Here is a 12,232-nt window from a genome sequence, read left to right on the forward strand (position 1 = left end):
TCTGATGTGGGCCTTGAGCTCACCAACCGTGAAACCACGACCTGAGCTGAAGTCTGACGCTTAAGGGACTGAGCCACTCAGGCGTCCCTGGGGGGAACATTTTTAGGTAGGACTTCCTTTACTTTCTTCCCTCCCTCCCTGGTCTCCTTCCTGCTCATTTATTAAGTGTCTACAATGGCTCCGGCATGGTGAATATAACAGAGGAAATTTAGATATGGTCCATGCTGTTGTGGCTTTTACATTTCCTTGGGGGAGGCAGTCAGTCATTAGCAGGTTTCCCCTGCTCTCCCCCAAAGTAGAGGACTCTTAAGCCCAAGTGGCATAAAGTGAAGCAGTGATCACCATTACTTTGTGTGGAAAAAAATTTTGAGCATTCTCAGACCCCCCCCCCCCAAAAGCCTTTCTGACACTTCAGGACACACCCTGCTAACGGATGCACAAAATAAGTTGCGGTAAAGCGCTGATGCTCCCAGACAGGTTCAAAGCTATGGCGGCTTGTGTGTGGTGTGAGGAAGGGATCAGGTTCCTTCTGCAGGTCGCTGTCCAGCTTTCCCAGCACCACTTGCTGAAGAGACGGCCTTTCCTCCGCTGGATATTCTTTCCTGCTCTGTTGAAGATCAGTTGGCCACACGTGTTTATGCGGAGATGCTGAGAGTAGTTCCCAGGGAAGGAGCTTGGCAGGGAGACTTGCGATGCATGGGGTGCGTGCTGCCTCTATCGCAGCTCGCTGAGAAACAAAAGTCGAATGCCATTTTCACTTTGTGCCTTTTTTTCCCCCCATCAAAGCAGAAATTGTCTTCAAATTTCCTTTAATTATCAAAGACAGATACCAGTGTAGGTCTTTCCTAAGAGTGAAGTGGTATAATGGAAGCTTTCGGAAAGCGGGGGATACTTGTAACATAATCCCACTAATGAATATAAGGTTCATTAAGATAAATCTGCTGAGATGGGGGGGAGGGAGTGTGGTTCCATGGGAACTTGAGCCCAACCAAGAGTACTAAGGGATCTGGCAAGGCTTCCCTGAGGAAGGGACATGCCCAAGTGGGTGTCTTCTGGTTGAGGCATAAGATGGGGGTGGGGAATGAGAAAGAGTGGTTCACGTTGAGAATCAATGTGACAAAACGTGCTGGGTTGGCAGAGAAGTCCTATGGGAGGGACGAAGGGGGAGGGGTCCTAGATGGGAATGGAGTGAGACTTTCCTCCAAGTGAAGCGGAATCAGATTTTCCCACCTTGACCTCCAGTACTGCAAGTGGCAGTGCCGGGACTCAGAGATGTGTTGTAGCTCCAAGATCACTCAAAACAAACCCAGAGAAGCCTTTCCCCAATTTGTAAGGCATTAGACTATATGCTTGGTGAGTGTCCTGATGGAGTGAACCTCTTCAGGAGTCTGTTGATAGGGGTGTCTGAGTGGCTCCATTGGGTAAGGGTCTGACTTCGGCTCAGGCCATGATCTCGCGGTTCGTGAGTTCGAGCCCTACGTCAGGCTCTGGGCTGACAGCTCAGAGCCTGGAACCTGCTTCGGATTCTGTGTCTCCCTCTCTCTCTGCGCCCCCCCCCCCCCCCCGTGCTCTGTCTCGCTCTCTCTCTGTCTCAAAAATAAACATTAAAAAAAAGAAGTTTGTTGATAAAGATTGGGTACTCAGGACGGCTGATCCTGACAGTCCTTGAACCCTCAAGTATACTGATGGACCACAGAATTTTCCATCAGCGCTAATGAGCTTCCTAATGGAAGAAAGGGACTTTCCAACAGAGACCATGTGAGGAAAACAATGAGGGATGTGCAGAAGAAGAGGGAGGTCCTAAATTAAATACGTATAAGGGACAAGGCATCTGGACCACATCCAAACAGGAATCTGATCTGTCACAATGCGTCCCTGGCTACCTCTCCGGCCTCGACCACCGCCACCCTAAAAATATTTTTCAGCTTCCTGAAAATGTACCACTTTCTTCCTCCCTCCCTCCCTCCCTGCTTCCCTTCCTTCCTCCTTCTTTCTCATGAAATGTCAGATCTTTGTTGATAAGCCTCTCCTGAAATCTAATTTTTTTCTATATGCAATATAATATTAGTTTCAGATATACCACATAGTGATTTGATATTTGTGTATACGACGAAATTATCGCTATGATAGGATTAGTTACCATTTGTCACTACACAGTTATTTCAATATTATTGACTATATTCCATACATGATACCCCTGTGGCTTATTTATTTTATAATTGGAAGTTTGCACCTCTTAATCCCTTTGCCTATTTCACCTGTCTCCCTTATCCTTCTCTCCTGTGGCAGCCACCAGTTCTCTGAATTTATGAATCTGTTTCTGTTCGGTTTTGTTTGTTCATTTGTCTTGTTTTCTAGCTTCCACACATAACTGAAATGATATGGTGTTTGTCTTTCTCTTTCTGATTTATTTCCCTCAGGATAATACCCGCTGGGGCCAGCCATATTGTCACAAATGGCAAGATTCCATTATTTTTCTATGGCTGGGTAATATTCTTTTGTTTGTACGTGTATATACCACATTTTCTATACCCACTCTTCTGTAGATACACACTTAGGCTGCTTCCATATCTTGGCTATTGTAAATAGTGCTGCAGTGAACGTGAGGGGCACATGTATCTTTTTTACTAGTGTTTTCCTTTTCTTCAGGTAACGAAAGTGGAATTGTTGGATTGCATGGTAGTTCTGTTTTGTGAGGAACCTCCATACTGTTCTCCAGCGTGGTTATACCATATATACTTTCATATATATGAAAGATCTTTGTTGATAGACTTTCATATACTTTCTTTCTTGCCCCAGGACCTTTGCCCAGACTGTTCATTCATTCTAAAACATTCTTTCTTACTTTCCTTTTTTCTTTTTAAATATGATTGATTCTTGTTCATATTTCAGGTGACAGCTTTAATGTCAGCTTCTTTAGGGCAGCCTTGCTTGACCTGACTTCTCTCCTGTAGGTAAGATCTCCTTAGTTTTATGTACCATCACAGCTTGCTCCTGTCCTCTTTATCATGCTTCTAATAACTCAGGTCAAATTTGTCCTGTCTGTTTATGGAGTGCTCACTGTGTGCCAGGTACTATCCTCAGCACTTTAAATATATCGTCTCTTTTTTAAAATAAATATTTAAAAAATTTAAAAATGTTTATTTATTTTTGAGAAAGAGAGCATGAAGTGGGGAGGGGCAGAGAGAGAGGGAGACACGGCATCCAAAGCAGGTTCCAGGCTCTGGGCTGTCAGCACAGAGTCTGATGCGGGGCTTGAACCCACAGACCAGGAGATCATGACCTGAGCTGAAGTCGGAGGCTTAACTGACTGAGCCACCCAAGTGCCCCAATATAGGATCTCTTTTAATTCTCATAGCCCTGTGAAGAAAGAACTGTTTACTATGACCAATGTATGTATGCATGTATGTATTTTTTAAGTAGGTTTCATGTCCAGCATGGACCCTAACGTGGGTCTTGAATTCACAGCCCTTGAGATGAAGATCTGAGTGGAGATCAAGAGTTGGATGCTTAACCGGCTGAGCATCCAGGAGCCCCATGACCACATTTCATGTTGGGGAAACTGAGACATGGAGAGGTTAAGTAAGTTGGCCCAGGTTTCTCAGTGAATCCTTGGCTGCACCAGGGTTTGAACTGGTATCTGATTCCAGCAACCACGTTCTTCACTACTTTTTGCAGCATAGAAGGAAGAAGGGTAAGGCTGGAGAATTATGCAGGGGCCCCTCAGAGCAAGATGAGCCTGCTTTTTCCTGGCCACCTGACCCTCAGAGCTTACCCCAGAAAACAGCATCATTAAACCTCATGCTAGAGATATGATGATTCGCAGGGACATAAGGGTTGAGTTGGTAAGCAAGTGATGAACTGGGGGAGGTGGGAGCAGATAGCTGCTCAGTGGTGGAGGGTTATGTCTCTGGAAGAAGGAGACATAGGGGCCTTGGGCTTCTCATTCTAACACAAAGTGGGAACCAAAGGCATCATATATATATATTTTTAAAAATGTATTATTTAGAAAAAAGTGTGGTTGTTGTAATTGGCTCAAGAACTACAAGGCCATTTTTTTTCTTTCAGGTAAAAATAGAAGTAGATGGTTCAGAGCTGGAATGGAAACTCAGCAACCAGGGAGCCAAACTCACTCTATTGTGCTGCTCTGCTTCCCTCAATATGCAGCCTTTGTCTTGTGGCCCAAAATGGCTCTTCCTGCTCCCATCATCACATCCTACCTTCCAGTTTGTTGGAAAGAGGAAAGGGGAAGGGGAGAGCATGTTCCTTTCCTTTAAGGGAATGAGGGAATTAGGGATATTGTGCGTATCACTTCTACTTACATTTCATTTGCCAAAATATTGTTCTATCGCCACACTGGCCTCTCTGGATTCTTCAAATCATCCTCAGCTTAGATCTTCCTTTTCAAGGATCTAGTGGTGTCCTCCTTCATACATGTCAAAGCCATAGCCTCCTGGTTTAATTCCTCAGACCACAGCTCTAGAGAATGAATGGGGATTTGAAGAGATCTCTGAGCAGGGATCCAGGGGACCTCAGTTCTAGCCCAAACCTGCTACAAGCTCAATTTGAGACCTAAATTTAATTGCTTCTCCTTTCTGGGTCTTAGCATCTCCTTTTGTAAAATGAGGCAATTGGACCCTTTCCCTCTCCTCTCCTTCTAGGTTCTAGAAAGTTCTTCACCATTTTCCACAGAATTCCATGGGGTAACAACTTTGTTAGGACTGAGATGCTTACTCCCAGACCACCTGTGGTTATTCTGATCACTCAACTGTTTATTCCATCTTTCAAGCATTCCCTCAAGAGGTGCACCTTCAGGTAAACCTTTGTTGATGGCCGGAGAGTGTCACAAAAGATTCAAGTTTCCCCCAAACCCATACCCCATTCTGAGTGCAGAGAAACATAAACGTGAGCTGGCTATATGGCCACCAATGTAGGGATTACATTGCCCAGTCCCCCTTGCAGCTAAGCGTGACCATATGAGTAAGCAGTGGCCAATGGGAATGCACAGGACTTGTAGGTATGACTTTTAGGTCATACCCTTAAAGGGGAGGAACATACCCTTTCCTTCTTCCCTCTTTCCTTCTGCTGGCCACAGGTGTGAGGAGGGGCACAAGGTGAAAGCTATAGCAAGATAATCACGAAGCCCCCCAGCCATCCTTCCTCCAGTCTTGGACTGCGTACCTGAAATTTTACCTTGCTATTCTGTTGTACTGGACTTATGTGCTTTAAAAATCACATCTGTACCCTAACAAATACAGAATTTAGTACCAGGAGAAGGATGTTACTGCAACAGAACTACAAATATATGACATGGGCTTAGCATAGTGATTTTCAATCAGGGACAATTCTATAATTCTGTCCCTTCCCCAAGGACATTTGGCAAAGTCTGGAAACATTTTAGATTGTCTTGAGTTGGAGGGAGATGTTACTGGCATCCACTGAGCCAAGGATGTTGCTAAATATCCTATAAAACACAGGGCAGCCCCATAATGCAAAGAATGATCTGGCCCAGGGGCACCTGGGTGGCTCAGTTGGTTAAGTGTCCCACTTTGACTCAGGTCATGATCTCACGGTTTGTGCGTTTGAGCCCCACATTGGGTTCCGTGCTAACCGTGCAGAGCTTGCTTGGGATTCTCCCTCCCTCTCTCTCTGCCCCTCCTCTGATCTCTTTCTTTCTCAAAAAGTAAATAAACACACTTAAAAAAAGAATGATCTGGCCCAAAATGTCAACAGCCCCACCATTGAGAAATTCTGGCCTAGCAAGAAGTGGTGAGGACACATGGGTACATGCTGAAAAGCTGGTAACTCATGTTCTGCTCTGATAAAACTTTTGATAAGGCTGTTAATTACAATGTGTGCAGAGCCTATAACTCTAGAGGAAATTGTTTTAAAATTTAGAATGTTGGAGTAGTGTGTTGACTGCTTCTCGCTGCTGTCAGCAAAGTCTTGTAAAAACAAGATGGACTCAGAATGTGCAAAAGCAGAAAGAGGAGAAAACACGACGAGTGAAAGAAGCTAGACACAGCAGGTCTCATATTGTATGATTTCTTTTACATGAAATGTCCACAACAGGCCAATCCATAGAGGCAGAAAGTAGAGTGCCAGGGGCTGGGGGAGGGGGTTGGGGAGTGACTGCTTAATGGTCATAGTGTTTTATTTTGGGGTGATAAATGTTTTGGAGCTAGACAGTGGTGATTGTTGCCAACACTGAGGATGTAGGAGATAAGGCTCTGCAGTAGGAGGGTTTGATGAGAGAGGCCGTCTAGAATCTTTACGCATATTAAGCATATTTGGATGAATTTGTTGGCTTAAGTTATTCATCACAGACGGAACTGACCAGAAATAAACAGACTGAAAGTCTACTAATTTTTTGGGAGAAACCTGTTATTGAAAAAAATTATGTGTGGCTTGTGTCAAACAGCCTATGATTGTTTAAATCCCCAAACATCTCTGGCTCTAAGTTGATACTAGCAGGAAGTAAACTTTGAAATCTGTACCCTCCTTCCCCAAGGTTCCATTTCTTATGTCCACCTAAAATGTATTTTTGGAGAAAGATAGACAAAGAAGACCCTTACTGAAGCAAAGCAAGAAATCCTGGAGACAGTGGACAAGGAAATTTCTCCAAAAAGAAGAGTGAAGGAGGAAAGTGAAACTTTCAATCTATCCTTAGCGTATCCAAATTTCCATCATGGCTAAATATGTACATCATGTCATAGCCAGAAAAACACCTTGCATCCTGAGAAAACCACCCCCAAATTGTACCTTATCTTTTCTTAAACTGTTCAATGGTTTTGCTTAACAGTCTTCAAATAGATTAAATATTGGGCCCTGCGGTAGGCACCTTCTGACATCGCTGGCAAGACTCCCTGCCTCTTGGTATTCACTTCCTCGTGTAGCTTGCTCACCTCCAGTGTGGGCTGGACCTAGTGACTTGCTTTTAATGAATAGAATATGGGCAAAGTGATGGGGTGTCATTTCTAAGATTAGGTTACAGAAAGACTGCGACTTTTGCTGTCTCTGACTGTCTCATGTGCCTTATTTTTCACACGCGAATGCCATGAGTTGCCTTGTTGGGGAGACCTATGTGGCCAACAGCCTGGGAGGGAGGGACTGAATCTTTCTACAACTTGGTGAGTTCAGTCTGGAAGCAGAGCCTCTCCCAGTGATTCACCACTTACGTATAATGCTCGGTGCTCATCCCAAGGGTTACTTCCCATCACCCATCTGGTCCATCCTTCACCCCTTTCCCTCCATCAACCCTCAGTTTGTTCTCGATCTTTAAGAGTCTCTAATGGTTTGTTTCCCCCCTCTCTTTTTTCTCCCCCTCCCATATGTTCCTCTGTTTTGTTTCTCAAATATCCCATTTTTGTGAAATGGTATGGTATTTGTCTTTCTCTGACTTATTTTGCTTAGCACAGCACACTCCAGCACCATCCGTGCTGTCGCAAATGGTAAGATTTCGTTCTTTTTGATGGCTGAGTAATATTCCACTGTATATATGCCATATCTTTATCCATTCATCAGTTGATGGACAATAGGGTACTGTTTTAGTTCTACGTGAGTCTTCCCCACGACAACATCCCTGGTAAATTCTAGCTCGTGCTTAATTGCTTCTGGGTCAAGAGACTCACTACTTCACAAAGTCTCTCCCCCTTCCATGGCTATACATCTCTGAGAAGCAGAGTAGAATGGGAATGATTGCTAATAGATATGGGCTCTCCTTTTGGGGTGATGCGGATGTTTTAGAATTAGATACAGATGGTGGTTCCGTAACACTGTTCACCAATTGCCACTGAGTTGTTCACTTAAAATGGCTAATTTTATGTTATGCGAATTTCACCTCCATAAAAAAAAACCTTGAGTTTCACCATTTATGGAGACCTTCCTATATAACAAGCACTGGGGAGGAATGGCATACAATATTGTCTCAATGAGTCCTCGTAGCAGCCTGGTGAGAGAGTGCTTCTATTATCTACAGTTTTACAGGTGAGAAAGTGGAAACTCAAAGGGGTTAGGCAGATTGCCTAAGAGGACACAGCTAGGAAGGGTTGCGACCAGGTTTTTCTCTCTTCCCAGCTTCCTCTGCCAGTCTCCTAATTACTAGGCAAACTGGAAAGAGAATAAGGAAACAAGCAAAGTTGTGGTGAGCTGGAGAAGTACCAAGGAACCTTTCCATTTCTTTTTCTTTTTTAAAAAAGTTTATTTATTTATTTTGAGAGAGAGAGAGAGAGAGAGAGACAGAGAGAGGGAGAGAGAGAGAGAAAGAGAATCCCAGACAGGCTCCACGCTGTCAGCACAGAGCCCCACGTGGGGCTCAAACTCACGAACTATGAAATCATGACCTGAGCGGAAATCAGGAGTTGGACACTCAACCGATGGAACCACCCAGGTGCCTGGAAACTTTCCATTTCTAAAACTGAAACTTCAGTAAGGCAAGGCACATAGAAACACTCTGCAAACTTTAAGTTAATCCGTTGATTTGTTCACTGTTCATGTAACAAATATTTGCCCCATGTTTGCTGTGTGCCAGGTAGTGGGGCTACAGAGGGAATCAGATAGGATCCCTCCTTGCAACAGGTGCTGTTGGTGTCCCACTCAAATCCTCCTGGCATCATTCCCAGGCACACTGCACTGGCCTTCCCAACTGCTAACGCCCGCGATTCCATGCCTGAGGGCTATCTCTGACCATTGAAGCTGGGTGGGTCTCCCCATCTTCCCAGAGCTGCCCTCAATCAATGATTGACTAGGGGTGGTGGATAAGCACCAGCTCCCTTGACCCTTGATTGGAGTAACGGAGACGCATGGTCTCCATGATTTCTGAGAGGTCCCCAGCAGGACTGAGCCTCCGTTGCTCATGGTGGTACCTTATTTGACACCTGTTACTGGCTGCTTTCTCTCCCTGCATCACTGCCCTGCTTCTAACTTAGGGCTTCTTGGGATCACCTTCTTGATAATCTTCTTACACTTGAATTCTTGCTTTGAGGTCTGCTTCTAGAGCACCACACTAAAGCAGTACCCTCAGGGAGCTTACAGTCACTAGACTGTCACACACAAAGGATTCGAGGATTATGAAGGAAAAGTGCAGGGTACCATGGGCATGTGTGACTGGGGCTTTGACCTAGTGTATAGGGCCAGAGAAACTGAAGATGTTACACAGGAGAAAGGGTAGGGAGATAACTTTCTCTTCTTTTTTTCCTCTCAGTGCAGCTTGCGAGTTGCATTCTTTCTTTCTTAAAAAATGTTTATTCATTTACTTTGAGGGAGAGAGAGCAAGTGAGCAGGGGAGGGGCAGAGAGAGGGAGAAAGACAATTCCAAGCATCCTCCATGGTATCAGTGCGGAGCCTGACTGGGGCTCAATCCCACAAACCTCGAGATCATGACCTGAGTGGAAATCAAAAGTCGAACGCTCAGCTGACTGAGCTACCCAGGTGCCCCACAAGTAGCATTCCTAGAAACATCTTTATAACAAATGTTCTTAAGCAATGAAATACATGCTTTGCACATATGTATAACATGAATGGTATAACTTCCATTCGCTGATACAACACTTAAGAGAGAATTTTCTAAGCAGAAGCAGTAACGTGTGCAAATGCTCAGAGACAGAAGAAAGTTTTGTCTGTGAAAGAAACTGATAGGCCGAATAGTGCCCCCCTCTTACCCCCAAAGATGTCCATGTCCAAATCCCTGGAACCTGTGCATGTTACCTTACATGGCAAAACGGACCCTGCAGATGCACCAAGAATTTTGAGATTGGGAGATAATTCTGGATTATCTGGGTGGGTCCAACGTAATCACAGGGCTCCTTATAAGCAGCAGCCAAGAGGGTCAGGGTCAGAGGGAGATGTGATGACACAAGTAAGGAGTCAATCAGAGGGAGATTTAAAGATGCTGCTACTGGCTGAGGATATGGAGGAAGAGCCACAAGCCAAGGATGCGGGTGCCCCTAGAAGCTGGAGAAGACAAGGAAATGGGTTCTTCCTTAGAGCCTCCAGAGGAATTGTGGCCTTGCTGACACCTTGGCTTTGGCCAAGTAAAATCCAGTTTGGACTTCTGACTTACGAAACTGTAAGATCCAAATTTGCGTTGTTTTAAGCCTCTAAGTTTGCGATGCTTTGTTACAGCAGCAACAATGAACCGATACAGAAATGAAAATGGCGGAACTGAAAAACACTGGAAGCAAAGGGTGTGGCGTGGTGGGGGAGAGTTGCCTGAGAAGGTGGTAGAGTAGGATAGGGATCAGGCAGTGAGGTCAGATGGATGTGGTCTGAATGGTTGTGTCCCCCCAGAACTCATATGTTGACCTCCAAACCCCCAAAGATAGCGGCATTAGGAGGTGGGGCCTCTGGGAGGTGATTGGGTCCTGAGATTGGAGCCCTCCTAAATGGGATTAATGTCCTTATAAAAGAGACCCCACAGAGCTCCCTTGCCCTTTCCACCACCTGAGGACGTAGTGAGAAGGAACCAGCTGTGAACCAGGAAGGGGGTCCCCGGGAATGTGACCATGCTGCTGCCTTGATCTTGGACTTCCCAGCCTCCAGAACTGTGAGAAGTAAAGTCCTGTTGTTTATAAGCCCCCCAGGTGTGCTATTTTGTTATAGCAGCCTGAGTGGATGAAGACAGTAGGACTGTGTTCTAGGAGCCATGCGTGGTGGCGGCCACATGCCATGATGTGCTCTGGAGACTAGAATGCCCACACTGGCTGAGATATAGTTTGTGCATTCCAGAGAAGACAGCACGAGCAGGACCAGTGAGGAAGTTGTCAGAAACCATCCAGGCAAGAAATGATGATGCCTTGGACTAGAAGTGGAGGAGTGTATGGGGCAGGGGATGGAGAAAAACAGACAGATTTTAAAATTATTAGGAGGAGGGCCACCCGGCCGGCTCAGTCAGAAAAGCATGTGACTCTTGATCTCGGGGTCATGAGTTTGGGCTCCACACTGAGTGTGGATATACTAATAAAAATAAACTTAAAAAAATTATTAGGAGGAAACTCAACAGCGTGTTTGATTGCACAATACATCTCCCAGGGCTCAGCGGAATCCTGGCCTCAGTTGATGCTACTGAATTACCTCGACTGAGTGACTCGGGGATGTGCCCGATATCTAAGGGAGAGGTTGAAAGGCTTTCGTGGATCTGAGGCACTTTCATCCGGGGGCCCCTCCCCTCATAAAAAGAAACTTCAAGAATTATTTGACAACGGCATTGGTGTAACTTGTGTGAAGTTCCCAGAGTAGTCAAAATTAGAGACAAAGTAGATGGTGGGAGCTAGGGGCGGGGGGAGGGGTGATAGGGAGTCAGTATTTAATGGCGACAGGGTCTTGGTTTTGCAAGATGAAAAAGTTCTGGAGATGGATGATGGTGATGGCTGAGCCCCTATGGGAATGTGTTTAATGCCACTGAGCTGGGCGCTTAAAAACGGTTAAGCCAGTAAATTTTGTGTTATGCGTATTTTACCACAATAAAAAAATTTGAAATAAAACTCTGCATTGGTATAAAGATGATATAATCCAGACTGGATTTATAGTTTCAATCATTTTAATTTTAATATTTATAATGTTATATATTATATGGTATATACTATAAACTATTGTCTATAGTATAAATAACATGTAATGTTATGCATTCTACATTCATACGTTTTTTTTTTTCTGACTTTAAAAGAAATTAAAGTGAAAACATTTTCATGGGTCTCTCCATTAGTGTCTGCTGTGGCCAATGCAGAAGTCAGCCCCGGGGAAATTGGCAGGAGGGAGAGGGTGCATTTCCAACATTGGTGTGCCGCAGGCATCCCTGGGAAACTCATTAGAAAAGCGCATCCCCAGCTTCTGCCCCCTGAGGTTCAGATTCTGGAGGTCTGGAATGTGGCCCCCCAAGGTGGCATTATTGACAGGCATTATTGACCGTAGATATTCTCATGCAGATGGTATATGGAGCTTTCTTCTGGGCAGTGGCATATCCCCTTGTAGACACATCCCCACACTTAAAAAAAAATTTTTTTAATGTTAATTTATTTTTGAGAGGGAGGGACAGAACGGGAGCAGGGGAGGGGCAGAGAGAGAGGGAGACACAGAATCTGAAATGGGCTCCAGGCTCTGAGCTGTCAGCACGGAGCCCGACGCGGGGCTCGAACTCACGAGAGCCGTGAGATCACGGCCTGAGCCGAAGTCGGGCGCCCAACCGACTGAGCCGCCCAGGCGCCCCTCCCCACACTTTTTAAAGTCCAGACTTAAC

The sequence above is a fragment of the Acinonyx jubatus genome, chromosome A2 (genome assembly GCF_027475565.1).
Source record: "Acinonyx jubatus isolate Ajub_Pintada_27869175 chromosome A2, VMU_Ajub_asm_v1.0, whole genome shotgun sequence".
NCBI classification, from domain to species: domain Eukaryota; kingdom Metazoa; phylum Chordata; class Mammalia; order Carnivora; family Felidae; genus Acinonyx; species Acinonyx jubatus.